General features: G+C 42.4%; 1 protein-coding gene across 4 annotated transcripts in view; it reads right to left on the reverse strand.

Moving 5' to 3' along the window:
• Positions 1-20,439, reverse strand: part of SPATS2L (spermatogenesis associated serine rich 2 like) — a 79,166-nt gene extending 58,727 nt beyond the window's left edge. Inside the window, exons 1-2 of one of the 4 annotated variants that reach the window (XM_068196236.1) lie at positions 20,344-20,439; positions 2,559-2,619 (exon numbers count right to left, since the gene is read on the reverse strand). The gene's annotated coding sequence lies outside the window, so the exon portion shown is untranslated. Of the gene's footprint in view, positions 1-2,558; positions 2,632-19,738; positions 19,758-20,343 lie in introns of those variants that run through there. The other 3 variants (XM_068196235.1, XM_068196237.1, XM_068196240.1) reach the window with 3 other exon arrangements.
• Between the last annotated feature and the right edge of the window lie 198 nt (positions 20,440-20,637).

The raw sequence follows: 20,637 nt of genomic DNA on the forward strand, positions 1-20,637 counted from the left end.
AAGGCCACCTCTGTTTCCCACTACACCCCCACAGCCAGGCTGAGGGTGGGCAAGAGGCTGGGACAGGACACAGATGGGACAGCTGACTCAAGAGTGACCAGAGAGATATTTCATGTGATGTATCCTCAAGTTCACAAATAAAAATTGGGATAAAGGAGGATGAGGATATTTTTGTTTTCAAGCAAGTTTTTTGGCTGTTGTTTGGAGACTGGCTGGGTATCAGTCTGCCATCACCTGGTGTGTCGTCTCCCTTGCTCTGCTTGTTTTTCACCACCGGAGCCCCTGAGCTTTTCTTCACCTATTAAATTGTTTTTAAACTCAACTCAGGAGTTGTCCTTTGTTCTCCCTATTTTTGCCTCTATCCCCCTGTGGAGAGCTGCTGCAGGGAGTGAGTTAGGAACTATGTGCGTTCTTGGCTGCTGGCCAGGGTGAACCCACCACAGCAAGTCAAATTGAAAATCCATCCCAGATTGGTGTACTCTCTTCTCAGATTCTGATCTAGAACTTGCTCCAGTATTCAATGTCTACAAAAACTTTATTTCTCTAGATACTCGTAAAGCACTTTACCTCCATATATCTGAGCTGAGTATAATCTTCATCCCAATTCTACAGTCTGAGGAAGTATTTGTTATTCTCATTCTGCTGAGGGGTAAAGAAGTGGAAGGGACTACAGGAAAAGATTTTCAGAGTTGATTGAAAATTTTGGCCTCATTTGCAGAAAGAACATTTACACAGAGTCATCTTTTAGTAGCAACCTGAAAGCTTTTCAGAGCTGAAAAACAATCCCTTTTTGAATTTAAGATCTTTACTGACCTCCCTATTACTACCCCTACGAGTACAGGATTCACAAATATGGACCTTCAATGACAAGCCAGCAAGTTTCCTTATTCTCAGAGGCACAAGGCATCATTCTGGTCTGGAAGACCAAGTGCGTCTGAAAAATCAGCACCTTTCCCAGAAATCACTGCTTCTGAGAAATCCCTGTGCTGTGTAACACTGCTGTCAAGGGTGGAGATGCTTCCAAGATATCTCGTTCTCTAGGCAGCCCATCTGTTTCTGACAGCTCAACTTCTGGTCAGCAACTGACCCAATGAGTCACTCTGCTTGTACTATACAGAGCTCAGAGCCAGACAAGCAATATTTCATCATGTACTTGGCCACACTTGTGATCAGCAGATGCCTAAGAACTACTTTGGGCACGTATCTTTTTCTTCTTTCCTTTGAGGAAGTCACACAGCTCACCACTACCGAGTTTAGTATGCTGAATTATTAACTACCAGATTGACTCTATTCAGCCACTCCCTGTGAGCTTTCCACTACCAAAAACTTTGAAAGTTTGCCATGTGGCAATTCTGTGTAAAAAGACTGAAGCAAAAAGGAAATCCTTAAGAAACAGCATAACTACCACAACCAAAGAAAGAGGGTGCATGAAGTGAATAATGTGCAGATGAAATTACTTCTTCCATCTATTTATTGTAATGCCTGAGCATTTCAGAAACTTCAACACATAATCGTATTTATCATTCTGACACCCATGCTTATGTGCAGGAGTATTGTTATCTGATCTTACAGATTTAAAATTGAGGAATTAAGTGATTCAGCAATTATTTCTCAGGAAGCCATTCATAAGGGACACAATCCAGGTGTCCTAAGCTGCAAGGAAACTGGAGAACCTTATAGACATTTGAAAAAAATGGTCACCTCTATTAGAATTACACAGAAGGATGAGGTCCTTCGCCCACTTGTTAGATTCAGGCTTGGAAAAGACTTAGCTTATGATTTTTTAACATGCTGGACACAGAGAAACTGCCACATTTTGAAAAAATGGCAAAAGGAATAACTTGATACGTTCAAACAAATATTTTCTTCAAAACAAGTGACAAAAACCAAGGAATTTAGACCACCTCTAAAATTAGGCAATTGCAGAGCCCCCATTTCTCAGTTTTGTAGTCTATATGTGCATCTAATTTTTTTTTAAATTACTACAATGCTACCCTTTCCCACTACCCTCTGAACATGACTTTGGACTATACTACTATAGTGTGATACAGCTTCAGAATACCAGTTCAGCAGAACTTTCAGTTGCAAACTATGCTACATCTTCACAGTCATTCAAACAATTACAAAAGATGAGGAGATGGTGAGGAGAAGCAGTAGGACCACATAGTATAAGCCGGTCAACTACCTGACATAGAGAAAGAAGATGAAGGAGATAAATTTATATGGAATGGTGAATAATAGACTGTGGAGAAAAAACTGTCCCATTCTGGAGAGTGTTCAGGGCCAGGCTGGATGGGGCTCTCAGCAACCGGGTCTAGTGTAAGGTGTCCCTGGCCACAGCAGCAGGCTTGGAACAAGAGGATCTTTAAGGTGCCTTCCAACCCAAGCCACTCTACGATTTCCATATGATTCGGGTTCCAAGATGTTCAAATAGACTGCACTGCTCTGCTGAAAGCAGCCCCCAAAGTCCTTGACTTCTCGTTCCTGCACTGACAGACCTGTAAGTAAAGAACCTTCCTATCTGAATGATCAGCAAAGAGAGACAGAAAATATCTTACCACTGCAAATTACTCCAGTTTCTGTTCTTACTTTTCTGTCTTCTCCAATAGACTGTATCTCCTGCAAAAATAGCTGGAAGTGGAAAAAGAAAACAAGTACTTAATTTTTTTCTTGATTTACTTTACTGTCTTCTTACAGAAAACTTTTATGAAAAAACATCCCTCATTCCTCTACTGCTGTGGTCAACACGTGGGGGTGCCCTTACCTGTTTTACAGGGCTTATCTTTTCTAAGGGCTTATCTTCACTACCATGAAAGCTTAGGCAATCAGCTAAGTTTTGTTGTTAGCCCCATTCCTGCCCACACATACAATTCTCCCCTGAAACAAACGCATTTTTAAACCACGTATTTTAAGCTCAAACTAGCACATGGGATGTGCAAAAAGATAAACTTAAGCAATGAAAACTATTTTATCATTAATGCAAGAGCCGTAGGCACAAGTCACAGTAATATAGCAGTTACTAATCACACCCCTCTGAGCAGCACTAGTGCAGTTTCACTGTGGTCATTCTCCAGAAACATCATCATCTCAAGAATACTAACTCAGATGAAACAAAGGGAAACCCAAAGGGTGACACCAGCACTTTGTTCGCAATGCAAGGCCTTTGCTGATTTACATATAAATTTCAGAAGAATTGTCCCCAAATTTAAAGACACACAACCACGTGGAAAACTGAGTGCCTGTTTGCATCTATACATGGATGAATGGAAACTAACCTCCCAATTTCATTAGTGCAGGGAAGTAGTTAAGTTTTGTATTCTCTTGTGCAGTTGTGATGACAAGGCAGTCATGGTCTATGGTTTACCATGCATGCCAGATAGAAATTATTCCTCTTTGGCAGCTATTAAGTGAGTTGCTCACTGGTCCTTGTTTGCTTTGGAATGAGATCCATTTAGCAGTCCCAGCTAATCCTATAAGAATATTGCAATGTTTTTGAACATCTTGACTGCTGAAATCAGCCTCTACTAAGTCGCTATTGTCTTGACAGAGAAATTTTTCCCTCTGTACTACAAAATACTCACTCTATGTACAGACTAGAAGTGTGTGACTGCTGTCATATTTAATTCATTTTATCCTTATTGAAACTACGTATTTTGCCAAGGCCAAAACGAATTTTAGACTGCAAAAGTCCTGTCAGCATCACAGGTTTTAGTTTAAAGCAAGGTAGAAAGCTCTTAATTGCTTCTGCATCCAAACCAGCCAGATGTTCCCTGAAGCATTTCACCTGGCAAAGGCTCCCGCAACAAAGACTCTCACAGCTTATTTCCCAAAGTCCATTACAATCTAAACACACATTTCTGCATGGCTTGCTGAGTCACAGTTATGTTCAAAATCAAAGGAATGAATAGAGCAATTTAAAATGTGATGCTTCAATGAAGAAATACAAGTACTCACACATGTCACTGTTAAAGAGCATTTCTGGGTGTTGGAATCTACATAACAGGCACAGGCCCATGAGACGAATAGAGGGGCTGGAAACCTGGGGAGGGAGGCATACCCAATTCCTTGCCTTTGGGCAGAATATCCCAACCAAGCACGGGGGAAGAGGCCTATGTAATGGCCCTACCAGGAGTTTTTTCTTTGGGGCAAGCAAGGGCCAGATTTGGCTGTTTCCCTCAAAGGGACACAAGGAAGGGATGAGAACTCATCCCTTTTGTCCAGTGAGCACCTGAATCAAAACAGAGAAGACAGAAACATTCCTAATAGCTTCTGCACTTCTTATGCCAACATCCAGACATTTAACTCCTTCCAGTACTGCCTGTAGCCTGCAGGAAGTATTTTTGGGATTTAAACACAGCAAATCAGATCATGGACATTATTGCACTGAGGCATCCTAGTGATTCTTTTTTCCTGCATCACACCACCTGCTAAACCTCAGTATTGATTTTTTTCAACCTAGGCTATGGAGGAGAATCCTCTCCAACTTCACTGGACAACTAAAACCTGAAAAAGTCAAATGGGAAGAGCTTTATAAGTTAATTTCTTTTTTTCCCCTCCTGCTCAATGAGTTCTTTTGACAATTTTTGTCCTTTGGAACTTGACAAGATTTGAAGAAGAAAGTGACAGATAATGTCAGAATCCCATTTATTGATGTGGTCAAGAAATACGGTCACCGGTATGAAATTATTAAAGCTAGAATTATAATTACTGCCCCTTTTTATTATTTAAAACACAAAGGAGCATAAGCAAAAAAACTGAAGCCCCAAGTTCTTATTTTGCATCACCATAAAGTAACAAAGCAGACAGCTAACAGCATACTATATGTACAGTTTTAAACCCTCCCCATTTTACTGTGTGCAGTAAAGATTTGTTCTTTCCAAACAATACCACATCTATCAAATTTGACCAAATGAGATCTACTACCTTGAAAAAAAAATTAATTCTACAGGACATCTTTACACATCCCTAAATCACCACTTTGTCTTTACTCAATGGTCCATGACATGTTATTAAACAGTACGCAGGAAAAAATGACTCAAGGGAGGAGAAAGGAAACCGTGAGTAAAGGTACAACAGTTAAAGGGAAACTTATTTGACTTATGTATCATCACAGAAAATACTGTTGCTTAACGTGCAAATGTTCACGCAATTTCCCATTATAATGAAAGGTCAATTCTTGAAGTGACTTCTATTCTCAAACAACAAAGAGATGCTGGAATAGGAAGGCGTGCTGTCACTCTGCAGGCTTAGAATGCAGGCAGAAAAACACTGGCCCAGATTCCTCTGTGGCAGATCCATGGTGATGAAGGCCATGTGCATGGACATGACATGACACCCCCTCACAGAACCTTCAACACATTGCCCTCCACTGCAGAATATGAACAGGGAAAAAGCAGAGCTTCAGATATCACATCACCAAACCACACATCCCCCAGAGCTCGGTGACAAACAACTGCACCAAAACCAACATAAGCCCAAACACCTGCCAGGAATCAGTGTTCATCGCAGTGCTACAGACCTGCAGGACATACAAATAACCCAAACATTTTAATCCCTCCCCATCTTGAGCTGTGACTCTTTCGACAGTTCCCTAATCCTAGCATTAATGTGATATGTGACAATAGAAGAACCAGACACGAGGTTTAAATCTAGATCAGAGCAGCTATTCATTGTGACATGGCCCTTAGTGAACCTAAAGAGCAGAATCAAAGCATAACATGAGCTATATAACACTCCAGATTGGAGTCCTCATCCTACAGGAATCGTTACTCTTCAGAAGAGTAAAACAAGGCCTTTGACCCCTTTTCTTCTGATGCCTAACCCTGAACGCAGCCTTAACCTAACCTTCAGAACACACCCATCACACAGAAGAGCTGCAAAACTCTCTAATTCCACTGCAGACCCATGAGCCTTCTAGACCCTAACAGCAGACATAACCTGCAATCCCTCCTTTCCCAAATAAATATCCTAACAAATAGGACTGGCACACCTGTGCAAAATACTGTGTTAAATAATATCCCATATTGTATTTAGTGACTATAGCAGCACTGCAATTAAGTGAAAGTTGTCAGAGTGTTAAGAATAGTTTATTTGGCTTCTGTTTGGGTTGGTTTTTTGTTTATTTTTTAAAAATATTAAAAGCTAAGTTTATAGTGGAATCAGAGGCATATTGAGCTGGGATGAATGTTGCTAACACAAGGAAACATTGGACTATAGACAGCTAGCTTTTATTTCAGGATATTTCTTTGGTGAGGCCACTGATGGAACATCTAGGTGAGAAGAAAGTCAGCACAAGGCAGGGGATCTTCTGAATGTTGATATGAATGACTGCAAAGGCTATTTACAGTCTGCTCATCCACACAGAAAAAAGTGAGATCTTTGTTGATGATTATGGCACTTGGAGTTTTTTGGCCCTTTTCTGGGTTTTGATTTTGGCCTACCTAGCGAGTCACACTTCCCTGTCAATGCAGCTGTTTAGCACACGGAAAGCAAACCTCACTTTCTGTGACAGTCAGACCTTAAGACATCTACTCTCAACCTTACGCCCAACACAGATTCTAAGTTCTGATGTAGTCAATCAGGGTTTCTGCTTGTCTGCCACTGCTACACTTCCAACACAATACAGTGGTAAGATCCTGTTAGTATCAGTCAGTTAGTAACAACAACTTCCAAAACTGAACTCAGCCTGCCTTTAACCCAAGATGCTCCATTTTGTGCACTGCAGTTTCGAACCCTGGCCAGAGCATGCAGCATACAGCACCCTCAGCAGGGTCCAGCCTTCAGAGGACAGTTCATATTGACATTTACAACGTGCATTTCTTACTGCAACAAAACATGTATATGACTGTAAAGCAGCATAAGGCTGTCTAAAACCATCCTCATCTGGTATTTGCCAGAGATTGTACAGCAAAAAAAAAAAAAAATCTGTTGACATTAGGATTGGGAAACAACCAAATGAAAGCTTCAGACCTGGAACACCTCTCATCCTACACCAGATTTCTGTTCAGTGACACAAGTCAGACAGTGATATCACAGTTGGGCAAATGATAGGATATCTGTAAGCCCCTTTATTCACCTACCAGGGATCTCTCATGATTTCAGTCTTTTACTCCTCCTTATGTAACATCAGTCAAAAATTTCCTCCCAAAGCATTACAGGCCTAATCCAATTCCTCCTGACAGTACTGGAGCCGGAATAGATCCATAAAACACACAGATGAGGCAGATGACACTAGAAATGCAACATCACACCACTGAACACCGAGTATCTCACCAGATGAGAAATCTCTCCACTGTTAGAAGAACTGGACCCACCCACTGGAAGCCCAAAATGGTTACAGGACCAAGTTGTGGGCACCAGTGAAGCACAAGTTCTCAAACAATGAACAAAGGGCAATACTTACAAGTTCTACTTCCCACATGAACTGCTTCAAATATATACCATACTTCTGATAGATGGGGATAGTTTTTTTCCACAGCCAGGAGTATTTTGTTTGGATGTTGTTTATCTTTCCTCAATCTCTGTCTGACTCACAGATATCTCTACTTATTTTACTTTATTTCACTCTCAGAAGAGGGTTTCTATAACTAACTGTACCATAACCAGGTACACTGTCTATGACCCTAGCAGATTCATGGAAAGCTCTCTTCACTAAGAAACTCACCCACAATTTCCCAAAAATGCCTTATTTTGGGAGTTAACTTCATGAAAAGCAAATTAAATTCATTTGTTACACAGCAATAGAATGACTGTCTTAAGAGTTATCTATCTCAGCCTGGAAGTGATAAAAAAGGATACCTTTCCATTTTGCACAACTCTTTGGTGGAGCAGGGATAGCAACAGAATGGCTACTTAGACATATATGGTATAATCAAGTTCTCAGAGTGTCTGTGCACTTTGTCAAGATCAGCTAACTGAAATTAAGATGAGAATTTTCCCTGAAACACATGAGCCCACTCACCAAAATTATTCCCCCTTAAGGGCAGGTGAGGACTTCTGAAGCTACATTTGGAAATATTAAAAAAATGACATGACATCCTTAGCTAAATGGTTCTGATAGTTCATTATCATCATTACTAAAGAAAATACTCCCTAACATATTCCAAGCTAAGATTTGCATGCTCTTCCCTGCCCTAAGGATGCACATAAAGGCTACCTGAAAAGCCATCCCACCTGGAGTTACCAAGACTGGCTGATGACACAAGCCATAATTTCTCAAGATTCCAGCTTCTGAACTTGATGAGTTTGTGCTGAATCCTAGAAGTTGTCCAATATAAAACATATTTAAAACAGAAAGCATTTGGGAGTAGCCAAGTAGAATACTTGAGGAAAAAAATTACTATTACAGAAGCTTTATAATTCCGGATTTATAATTATGTTTTGTACAGTAGCCTAGCCCATAAAGAGAAACCAGGTGGATTTTTTTTTTACTTTTGCTTTACTTTCTTTATTTGAGATTTGTGGGAATTAAGGTAACCAAGTAACACCACAAATCTGGAAAGCCCTAGTTAAGACAACTGCTGATACCCTGATGAGCCAGGATATGTTCAGTGCCTAGAGGAGCTATGGGATCTCCATTTCTGTACACTCTAGGGGCCACAAGATTCTAAGAAGAGTGAGGAAAATATTCTGTACAATCTGTGGACTCTCCATGCCTCAGTGTGAAAACTGCCTCCCTGTGAAATTAATTTTCCTGCCACTTGGAAGTCCACTGTGAGTTTTACTTGCCACTTCTGCAAGGTCAATCTGTCAGGAGAGCTTCCCCTTACCAAGGCTTGGCAACTCAAAAATAATGGGTCTCAGCATAATTGCCAAGAAATTAAAAATAACATCCATGGATTTATTAGAAATATCACTGTGGATACATGTAAATTTGAGTATGTTCATTTACACAGAACACAACCTTATAACTAAATGCTGATGATAAAAATGTAACTGAATTGAAAAAAAAATCTGCAATGTTATTTTCTGGTCAGAAAAGCACATCAGAAGCAGCAAGCATTTTACAGCTTCTGCAATGAACAACAGCTGAAGTAACTCATTTTCCATGCAAGCGCAATCAGCACTATTTTCAAACTGGCACATCCTCCGTGTAATCAGTCTTCAGCCTCCCAACAGAAGGAGAGAAGCTTCTGAAGGAAGCAGTACTTCTTACTTTGCACACTAGCAAAATCAGCTGTGCTCTCACCCTGTCAAATGGTTTTTATTCAGCATTTCATAAAACATTTTTTTAAACTGCTCCAAAACAAAAGTAGACATTTTCTTAATAGCAAAGTCAATCTATATATTTTTGTACAAACATTAAGACATAATCATATTCTGAGAAAGAAAAGTATGCAAATGATGCTTTTGTAAAAAGTTAAAATTATTTGCTTATTCAAATAAGAAGAGGCAGAGAAAATATGTCTGAGTGCATATGCTTTAAAGTGAATGAGGGGTTATTTTAGGAGACAAAGGGTGACTACTGCACACAACCAGTGTGTGGTGGATCCATCAAGGCTGAGGATACGGAGTTTATGCTGCCATTCAGCAGACAGCACCTTAGTCTCACAGGTAAGACAGCGAGATCAGTACCAAAAGCAAGACAGCCCAACAACAGCAGACATGAGCTTAAGACACATAGTATGCAGGTTTTGAGAGTCACCGAGTGCATTAAAAAGTTCAACTCTGTGGAACAGGTTTCAACTTTTCCTCATACTGACATTCAGCTGATACTGGGTTTTATTGTGCAGTACCCAATATCAAAGGTTACAATAAGTAAGTATTAAAATCACCAAAAAGCCCCAGGTAGAGACTACATCTAAAGATGCCCCCTGAAAGTTACACTTGGACACAGACATAAGTGGGCTTCAGGGAACTGGGTCTACTGCCACCATTGCTGGGCTTCTGAAAAAGCATCACACCACGACAGTGAAAAGGAGAACTGTTTGTCAACACAACATCATGTGTTGATTGTGCCTTTGTAACAGGGTAAGTGGGGAGATTCAAAGAACAGAGTACCTCCTGGAATCTTTACCGGGAAGTAGCCCAGCAGAGGGATGTACACTGCATCACCCATTGGAGGAGGTACTGCATCCTGCTCAGAAAGAAAGCACGATGCCAGGGCCCAGCATGGCAGCAGCAATGGATCCTCAAGTCCAATTCCACTTCACTCCATTGACAGCCATCACCTAAGCAGTTTCACACTTCTCTCTTTCCTGACAGTCCTTCAAGAGCTGAACACAACCACAAAGAATATTTGTACAGTACAGATGTTAAACATATTCCTTCTTATATAAAACTCCAATCCTTCCCCACCTAGAAATACTCTTGTGCATTCAGATTCTAAGAGTGGGATCATAATGAACAAAAATGCAGGATGAAATCAATTTACAAATGTAAATATAACTCTAGCCACTTTTGAAGATTTAATAGGAAGAAGAAGCAAAATTACGCAGGGGATCTTGGTCTGACTCAGCCATGAGTGTAAATGAGATCTCATTCCCATGTGGTATTTCACATCACAAGGGAAAACACCGAGCTCTCACAGCCCTGAGACAGAAGGTTTCCATGAAGCAGTAATCTGGTCGTCAAAGTAGCCTTTTCATGGGAATGACACACAAATAACAAAGTAACACCCGAAGTTTTTAAGCAAGTTTCTCACGCTGGAACTTAGACTATTTTGCTGATGATTTAAATTATTTCAGCCTAGGCTTCAGGTGAAATGCTTGTTTCAGTATTTTGTGAAGGAACATGGGTAGAATAAAGCAAAAATACAGTGTGTTTTTCTATTCTGCTAGTAAGTTTGGATAAAAGCAAGTAAGTGCTGCTGCAAATCTGGAACGTCTTCAGGGAACTCAGATAAACCCTTTGTTAAAGCAAACTGGAGTTTGCCTCAGTTTACTGGCATAGCATCTTCTGTATGATCATTTACTCTGAATTCATGTCTGCATGTACTTTCCTAGGAACAAACATGCATTTACTGCTGACACCGAGACTCAGCAAGTGATCTATGACTTGGCACCTCTGGTCCAAGTACCTTTGAGATACCAAGAGTAAAGTTTATTCCAGTAATAACCACTTGCCTACAGGCATGGTGTGAATTCTTTATGGTCCACTAAAAAAAAAAAATCCCATTTAATGACAGAAAGTTGCATGAAAAGCATTACATGCACAACACGTGGCCAAGCTACCATCTCTAGTCCAACCTCTGCTTTGCGAATTATCAGCCTTCTGTATGTTTTAGCTTTGCAAAGTTATAGTACGTTGATGTTATTTATTTTTCCATTTTATTTCCTAAGATATTTGCCACTTCAGTAGAAGAGGGGAGTGGCACAGAGTAATTACAACCTATCTTTCTTGTTTCCAAGATCTCCTGGCTTTTACAGATGGACCTGCAAGGTGATGGCTCTGCTCAACATCACCCATAACTCTGGTCCTCAGTATGAACAACTGAAGCTTTCACATGTAAGCAAATCTCCCAACATCCATAGCTGCAGATTTCACCTTGATCACCAATATATTAAATATTAAAAATATTTAATAATTCAAAAATTTTCTCAGCCACCTTAAGTACATTTCTTCCAGTGAATTACCAAAGTCAGTGAACTTGAGAAGCCAAACGAGCAACTCCAGGTGTACGTTGAGGAATACAGCACACTGTAAAAGCTGAGGATTAAAAGCAGAATTATCAAATTTCAAAATAAGAGTGAGATGATTATATCTTTCCACAGAGTCACAGATTGGGTAAGGTTGGATGGGACAGCAGTAAGTTATCTGGACCTTGCTCAGGCAGGGTCATCCCAGAGGCCATTTTACAGGGTTGCATCCACACAGCTCCTGAATATCTCCAGGTATATTCAATACCACTCTGGGATACTTGTTCCAGTGTACAGCCACTCCTGCAGCTGAGAAGTTCTTCCTTATATTAAGGTGGAACTTTCTGTGGTTGTTTTTTGGAGGTAGGGGATGTTAAACTGTAATCCACGAACAGATACCTTTCTAGCTTTGTATTAACACAGACAGTTAATGATTTATTGCCTGTCTCTTAAGGAGTCCATCTGCTGTATTTTCCATTTCAATTAATAGCAGATCCCTTCCCAAAGCTCTGTGATGAGTACTGGAAACTGAAAACATCCAAAAACGTAGCACATAAGAGTTCCTGAGATCCCTTCCACAAAAAAATCCCAAACGAGCACAAGGCAAAGCCTTTTATGGAGTCTAGTACCAAATTTGTTTAAAGACAAAATCCAACAAAACCAGCACACTCAGCAACAGCCCTTGCAAAGCAGCCCAGCTGCCAGCTGGCGGCAGCTCCAGCAGTTCCCCATGCTGGCCAGAGGCCTGGAGAAGGAATGCAGCTCTGCAGGAGCCTCGGTCCCATTCATGTGGGCAAGCACCCTCACCAACACTCCGACCTTACAGACCGACATTTCAAAACGAGCTGTCCTTGCCCAGGTCTTTTGGCACTGCAGAAAAACAGCCCTTGCTATCACATGTTTGACCATTTCTCTCTACTGAACCACTTCTGCAGAGCTGAGCTCTGACTACACAGCCAGCTCAGTGAGGATGCACAGCCTGGTAGGTTAAGTTCAGACCAGAATAAGTACCATACCATGGTATAAAATGTCTGGTTTTTGTCATCAGTAACAGCAATCCTGAGGTTTTTCTTTTTAATTCACAGAAATCTCTAATATGAGGCTAAGCAGCTCTTTAGATGGAAGAACATATTATTCACTTAAAATAGTGAACAGTAGCTTGAAAGTGTGCTATTCAAGTTTAACTAATGAGTTTACATTGCTGCATTTTTTGATATGAGGCAACAATGCTAATCACTAACTCTTTTGCAGTTTTATAGATCTTGCAACTACAAGATGATCCCTCTTAACAAATCCCTTGTTACAGCTTAAGAAATCATGTTTTGCTTTTTTAGCAATTCTCACTAAAAAGCTTTGGAAGGCACCATCACTCATTTACAGGCTGATGTTTAGAGGACCTGACTGTACAGAACTTCAAAAACAGCTTCCTGCATTCAACATCTCTGGAAATCCAACACTGGGACAACAATTCAAAATTTCTAACATTTCCTCATCTGTAAGATAATGGTGTCACAAAATAATCACGGTTGTATACTTAGGTTAACTTCAGAGAGGGGAATCAGGTGTTGAAGTGCCAGTATGCCAACCTTATCCCAGAAGCAAAGAAAACAGAAACCCATTATTCTTTGTCAAGAGATCACAGAATGGCTTGGATCAGAAGGGACCACAGTGGGTCATCTGCTCCAACCTCCCTTTTCAAGCAGGGCCATCCTAGCATCCTAGAGTGCACTGCACAGAACTAGATCTAGATGGTTCTTGAATATCTCCAGTGAAAAAGACTCCGCACCCTCTGTGGGCAATCTGTTCCAGTGCACAGTCACTGCACAGTAAAGTTCTTCCTCATGCTCAGGTCTGAACTTCCCATGCATCAGTTTCTGCCCATTTCCTCCTGTCCTATCGCTCAGCACCACTAAGAAGAGCCTGTTCCATCCTCCTGGGACTCTCCCTTTAGATATTTAAACACATTGACAAGGCCCCCTTTCAGTCATCTCCTCATTGCAATCCTCACTGTACTCATGACAGTGCAATGGATGAATTTACATACATGACCATCCCTTGCCAGCAGAGTGACTTCCCAGACTGCCAAATCATGGAATCACAGAATGGTCTAGGATGGAAAGGACCTGAAAGATCACATAGTTCCAGCCCCAAGCCACAGGAACGTCAATCACTACATCAGGTTGCCCAGAGCCTCACTCAAACTGGCCTTGAACACTTCCAGGGATGGTATCCACATCCAAACAGCTTGCATTGTTCAGAACTTCCTTAGTTTTGTAGGCTTACTCACTTTACTGCGAAATAAAGTACAACACTTCCCATTATAGAGCACCTTTCATCCTGAAACACCCTGTGGACTCTGAACCCTCTCACAGAACAGTCACAAGTTTCAGGTCTGAGCGCTCAGTGGAACTGCTGCGGCCCGCTCCACGGCTGGCTCTCATGTCATATTCTTGGCTAAGGACATAGAACCAAACTCCTACTCGCATCAAAGTGCTGCAAAACTGCCAATACATGTAGAGGTCTGACAGGACCTTAGTTTGAAATATCTCTTCCCCAGAAACTCAGCTACAGAGGATGTATACTGCACCTGTTTCAGACATGAAGGGCTTGTGTCTTTCACAACAGGAAAAATTTGTGAGGCTACCAGCCATGCTGTGATGCATACCCAATAGTACATAATTTGGATCATCTTGTTTCAAAAACCCCAATCTTCCTCCCCACCAGGGCTTCCTCCAACCATCACTTTCTGCTCTCTTCCAAGCCTACAGGCACATTTCTTACATAGCAGCTGCTCTTTCTTTGCCTCACACTTCAGATCTCTTCAGGGCACCTCTTGCCCCACCTGCACTAGAGTTCTGTGCACCTGACAGCACACATCTGATCTTTTAATTCCTTTCTCCTGCTCTTTCCTTACATTTCAGACTTGGCTGCCTTTCTGCTGGCCAGATGAATTATCCAGTCCCTTCTGTCTTCCACTGTGTCTGTATACAACATAATTTGGTTGTTGTAGAGGAAGAAACCCCCAAGAATTTTAACAAGAAGTAGGTTTCCTTCTTTCATTCTAGTAACAAAATGTGTGCAGCACATGGGAGACCTCAGCAGCTGTGGGAACAGATGATGAAGCTTGTCTGCACCTTAGAGCTGTGCAGTCTATCTCCACACCACCCCTCACTCCAACATACCCAGTGCAAGGACCACAAGCTCCAATTTTAACACCAAAGCACAATGTCATGACATCACCTGAACAAACCAGCCAATTCAAAACAATTTCTAGCCAAAACTAAGTTATTAATGGAAAACAGAAACACAGAAAAGGCACCCTTTCATTCAGATCGTGTCCTAAAGATCACTAAATCAAATTCTACACAGGCTAGTATCACTGCATAAGACAGTTATTCCCTCAGCAACACAGAAAGGAGAAGTCCCATAGTGATGACATTTTGGGACTTGTAGGTTTTCCACTGCTACCATAAACCACAGCTTCTGAACACATTCCAGCTGAGAAGTGCCACCACACCCAAACTGCTGTGCAATGGTTTTATTTCATTTAATTTTACACAGAGAACCATACACAGCACTGTAATTTAGATACTAAAAGGGAATAACTTAAGTGTAGTGCAGAAGAGGAAGCCACAAACTGGATGTGTGTAGGACACTGCTGGTTTTATGTATTACTAAGTAATTTAGTCTGAAACAATCACTTGAGTATGTGCTTGAGCTTCAAGACACCCAGAGCCCAAATACTCTTTGGTGGCAGTTGCACCTAACTGATAAGGAAGTCTCAAGTCTTGATCTGCCACTATGAACCATCCTTCTGCAGTGATGAAAGCCAGGTGTCACAGTTACCATTCAGGCAGACACTCCAGGGTTGAACCTTCAAGGCAAGTACTGCAAACATTTCTAACAAAATTAGCCAGGATCCTGAAGAGCTATCCTCATTTGGAAATGTCTCACCAACACTGCATCTTATGGTGGCGCTCCAGGTAAGGCTCAGTCAAGCACTATAAATTCTTGCACGTATTTTACACAAGTTTGGGCCAACAAACACCAGTCTACCTACCCCAAACATAAGGTGTTTATTTTGAAATGCTGCCAGGCAGGTTGACTTTACCAGCATAGAAAGATAACTCCGTGAGACTGAGCTGTCAACACAACAGTGGCAGTAGCTTCTTGAATGCCAACTCAAAACAGACCCACAACCTTCAAGAAATCATACTCACAGTTCGCTTGGCTAGGCATAGCACAAACAGATAGCATTGCTCAACTCCACCCAGGACATAAAACAGCATCAACCCTCTCAGAAACACAGTTCATGGTAACACCAGGCTTAAGTTACCACTTAAAAAAAAAAAATAAAACAGACCTTCGTCAAAGAAAAATCAAATAAAACTGCAGCAGTTTACACAGGCCAAAATCTGCCCCAAACACTGACTAGCAGCACATTGGTATTCACAAACAGGTGAGGCTTCTTTGCCATTTGAACTCTTACCTTTCTAACACTTAGGAGATTAGATTCATCATTAATTTAAATACTGGACACAGTACACTGTCATAGGCATTTTTTCAGCCAGCAAACCACTTGAGAGAGTACTGAAAGGCCTATTATGAAGGCCAATCGCTATCCTTTTCTTGAATGACCACATGAAAATCAGTGACTGTTCCACAATGGTTTGAAAGGGCCTTTTGTCTGAAGGAAAGAACAAGGAGTCACAAAGTATTGCAGATTCATTTGTAACTCATGGCTTTTGAAGAAACTGCAGAGCTTCAGTTAAAAGCAAACCAAGAAAAGAACAAGCTTTGAAAATATTATGCCACAATCCTTTCCTACTATGTACATGCAGAACATGTTTTTAGTCTCTTTTGTATTATAAAAAGATGGGCTGGCATTCTATATTATTGTTGTTTTACAAGAGAAGCTTAAAACACTTGCAAAGTTTTGATTTTATTCCCAAATCCTAATTAGGGTCTGCAGCAGTATTGTATAAACAGAAAATCATCAGGAGCTTTTTCTGGTACATCTAGTAAAAGTGTAATTGTACTGGGATAATAAGTGAAACCATTGTCACTGTTGCTTAATAATCACTTTAGTAATTGAGCAAATTTGGCATTGCCCATAAACTATAAGACGGCCAATTCAAGAAAAAAAGACTTATTTTATACTGAGAAACCAGCATTAGACTCTAATTTTGAAGTCTGTTTCTGAAGTCCCCCCCCGCAAAAAAAAGTTAATTACATCTGATGACAACTTCCCAGAAGGAAAAAAATGTTTTACTTCTCCATCTACCCCAATGACACTTGAGTTTCCAGATTTTACATGCAAAGGTACACACACATTCAAAATGGGACTTGCACATATGATTTCATTACAGTTTCTAAACAAGCTTCAAATGCACAAACTTTCAGCAGGACTGACAGTGGAAGCTAATAACCTAAAATAAATAGATTTCTTCTAACCCATACCCAGAACTAGGGAATTACCGCATTTCCATTCAAAAACAAGAGTTACAGCTGACAGATTTGCCCTCTTCCCTGTATGTTCCACCCACGTACCATGAAACTAAACAGTGAAAAAGTGTCAGTTTTCACTCCCCAGCTCCTTGCCATATCCCAAAATTTATATTCCCTTTGCTCCCACAGTGGCACCGAAACCAAACAATGTACTTTGCACACACCACTGGTCAAGGTGCCAGTTACATTTAACTCTTCTGACCACCTTATCAAATTGCATCAGGAAGGATCCTTGGCATATTACAAGCCTGCACAACGGCTAAAATTTTTGCTGCAGGAAGCAGCTATGAAGCCACTCCCATATATACATGGGAAGTAAAAGTCCTGCCATGACAAGTACACCCCCAAGGTAACTACAAACCCCCTCATCTCATGCTCTCCAAAACAAGAGCTTACCATTCTGAGGACAGTAAAGAGACTCTTGCCAATGCAAAGTAGAGGCTCAACAATGTCACAAATCTTGAAGCTCAAGGTGCTCAGAAACCCACAGGGCAGAGAGGTGTGAAGTGCAAAGCCCCCTGTTAATCTCAGTGAAGTTCAGGATCCAAGTTCTTTGATTTACTAATGATATTGAGCACTGCTTTCAAACAACTTTTAACAGGAGAAGGTGTCCAGGCTAAAATAAAGGGGCTTCACTACTGTTTCTTTTTATACTAGAAAAAGAAAACTGTGAGAAAGCTGGCGACATATCTGAGGAAGGAAGGCAGGAGGAACAGAAAAACTGAAGCATTAGAACAGTTCAGAAAACACAGAGTAGAGAGTAGCACCACACAGGACCCATATTTCTCAAGAGCAACAAGGACATCCTTGATATTAGCTACAAATCAACTACAATTAACTATTATTTTTCTTCCCTAGATCTTCGTGCAAAGTCTCACTGCCCTTTGGTGTTCTGCTCCAAGTCATTACACAGCTTTACTTTTATCCTCCAGTGCACAGTGAAAAATGGAATTTGACCTTTCCTTTAGATTTGTAAAGCACCACAGCAGATTGTTTTGAGAACATGACTGAGGTGGGGTTTTTTCTATTCTGCATGACTAACACTGCTAACAGTGTCTAAAGACGTCTAAGATGTGGCCTCTGAAAACACACCAGGAAACACAGTCCCTTAAAATGACAACAGAGGCCATGTGTGTGGACAAAAAAGTACACTAACGTAACAATTTGTGAGAATTAATGCAAAATACAGGCTTCCTACAACTGCTGGCAGGAACAGGTTTGGTACTTCCATGATTGCTAGAGGAAAAACTTGAAGAAAATACAAAGCACATTGTAGGCCACTGGAAACTTTGTACTTTCTCCTTAAAACAGGCATGAATCAATTTCAGCTCCAGACAAGCATTTCCTTAAAATTTGGGAAACAGCAGGAAGATGTCCCGACATAGCCTCGTTTCCGTTTCTTTGAGCAAGAAGGACTAGATAAGAATAACAGATCTACATTCAGAACCAAACCACTCTCAACACAGAAAGATGCTTGTGTTCAGTTTTAGGCTTTTACTCTATGTCAGACATAACAATAATTCTCAAGCACATTTCTTCTCAGGCATCTGCCTGGGCATAAGGGTCTGTGGAAACAGACCCTTCGCTTAAGGATAACCCTGAGGACATTTTGAAGGGTATTTAGTTAAATTCATCTTAATCATAGCACTTCTTTATGCAGTAAATTTCCCAGAGTTGTGACCTTACCTCCTTACAGTTATACAGCACCTGACACAGTACAAGCCTTATCTTGATTAGTGTCTCATTACATTTAACAGACCCTGCTGTTCTCAACGGGCCAAACTCCTTCCACTTCCCTAGCACAATTAGTGGGAGAACACTCACAGCCTAGCACCGGTGTTCGGCTCCAGCAGTTTGTGATGGCGCCTCACTAAATTCATCAACCTGTTCTGACCTGGAAATCATTCTGCATTTGCACGGTTTGACTGCATTCACAGAAACAATCGTGGCAAGGGCACATTGTCCTGCTCACAGCAGCTTTAAGACTCTAGTTAGTGGCATTCAACAGGTTGCCACCCAAGATTTCTTTCATGGACAGTGCAAATACATTCTTAGTTAACCTGACATTCTACATGCAGCAGCCTTTTCCACTTTCTGTGTAGGAAGTTTTTAGTTTACCTTCTTGAATCACCATGTTTTGGAAAATACTTTATAACTGCATCAAGAGCTCAAAAGAAACAGAAGAAAAATGCCTCTTGCATACACTGGTAATTCAAATTTAAAGATTAATTTAAAAAAAAAGGGATCCCCACAGAAGATCATTAGTTGCCTTGAAGCACATTTTCAAGCTGAAATCAACCAAATCAATCCGGTGGAATGTGACCTGGAATGAAACAGATGGATTTTCTGTGGTGCCTCTCAGTTCTCCAAAGAGAACAAATCTGGTAGTACAAGCGATTCACATCTCCAAGTGATGAGGCTGAGGGTGGGGAAGGAGCTTACACTATTAATTTACAGCGCAACAAAGGAGGCATTGCATTCTGATAGAGAGTAAGAGTACTGCCAGCTGCCACTGCTTATCAACGAATTCCGTACCTACAAATTTTTTTATGCATAGTAAAAAAGACAACAAAGACTCAAAAAAAACCCAACAAATCCTAAACTAAACACAAAATCAGTTACAAAAATCCCCTGTCATCTTGGCGGTCTTTTACCTTGGCAGAGATAAAAAAGAACGGCAGATGGGTGGATTTACGCCGAAACAGCAGCTGAGGCACAGCGAGCTCCGCGCCTACCTTGCGGGGTGGCAGCGCTGGCAGCAGCGTTCGCAGCGCTGCCGGAGCCCCCGGCGGCGCTTCGGGACCGAACCGCTGGCTCAGCGCGCCGGGCACGGGCGGCCACGCTCGGCGACACCCGGCTCCCCGGGCGCGCAGTTAATCATTTATGGCCGAGGCTGTTACCGAATAGCCCTGAGCAGCCCAGCCCAGCCCCGCTTCGGCTCCGGAGGCGCCGATGGCAGGCGGAGCGGCGGCCGAGGGGGAGCGGTGGCGAGCGGCTCCCGAGCGCTGGCGGAGCGGGTCCCGGCGCACGCCAGGCGGGGTCCAGGGAACGAGGCCGGCCGGGCTGCGGTCCCCGTGCCGCCAGGAGGGGCCCACCCGCAGTCGGGGCTCGGCGCCGGGATCCGAGGCGATAGAGCAACGGGTGAGGCACCGCGGCAGCCGCACCCCTCCTTCCCCGGCGCCCCTCGGCGCGAAACTCCCGGCGGCCCCCCGCCGCCCCGCGCAGGTGCTGCTGAGGGGAGGCGACGGCGGCGCCTTACCTGGTGCGGCCGCGGCGGAGGCCGAGGAGGGGCTGGGGCCGGCAGCGGCCGTTGCACCGCCGCCCTCCGGCGGACACGCCTCCCGCCCCGCCCCGCGCGCCAGCGCCGCCCCCGGCCCGGGCTCGGGGCCGGGCCCGCGGTGAGGCCGCCGAAGGCGTCGCCCCCGTGGCGCTGCACGCGTCCCGGGCCCGCTGCGTGTGGGGCCGGCGGAGTTGTGAGGGGCGGAGAGCGGTCCCCCGGACCCAGGCGTTGGCTTCGGCCGCGGGCACGTGATTTACGTGTACCCCGCTTGCC

The sequence above is a fragment of the Anomalospiza imberbis genome, chromosome 7 (genome assembly GCF_031753505.1).
Source record: "Anomalospiza imberbis isolate Cuckoo-Finch-1a 21T00152 chromosome 7, ASM3175350v1, whole genome shotgun sequence".
Lineage (NCBI taxonomy): Eukaryota > Metazoa > Chordata > Aves > Passeriformes > Viduidae > Anomalospiza > Anomalospiza imberbis.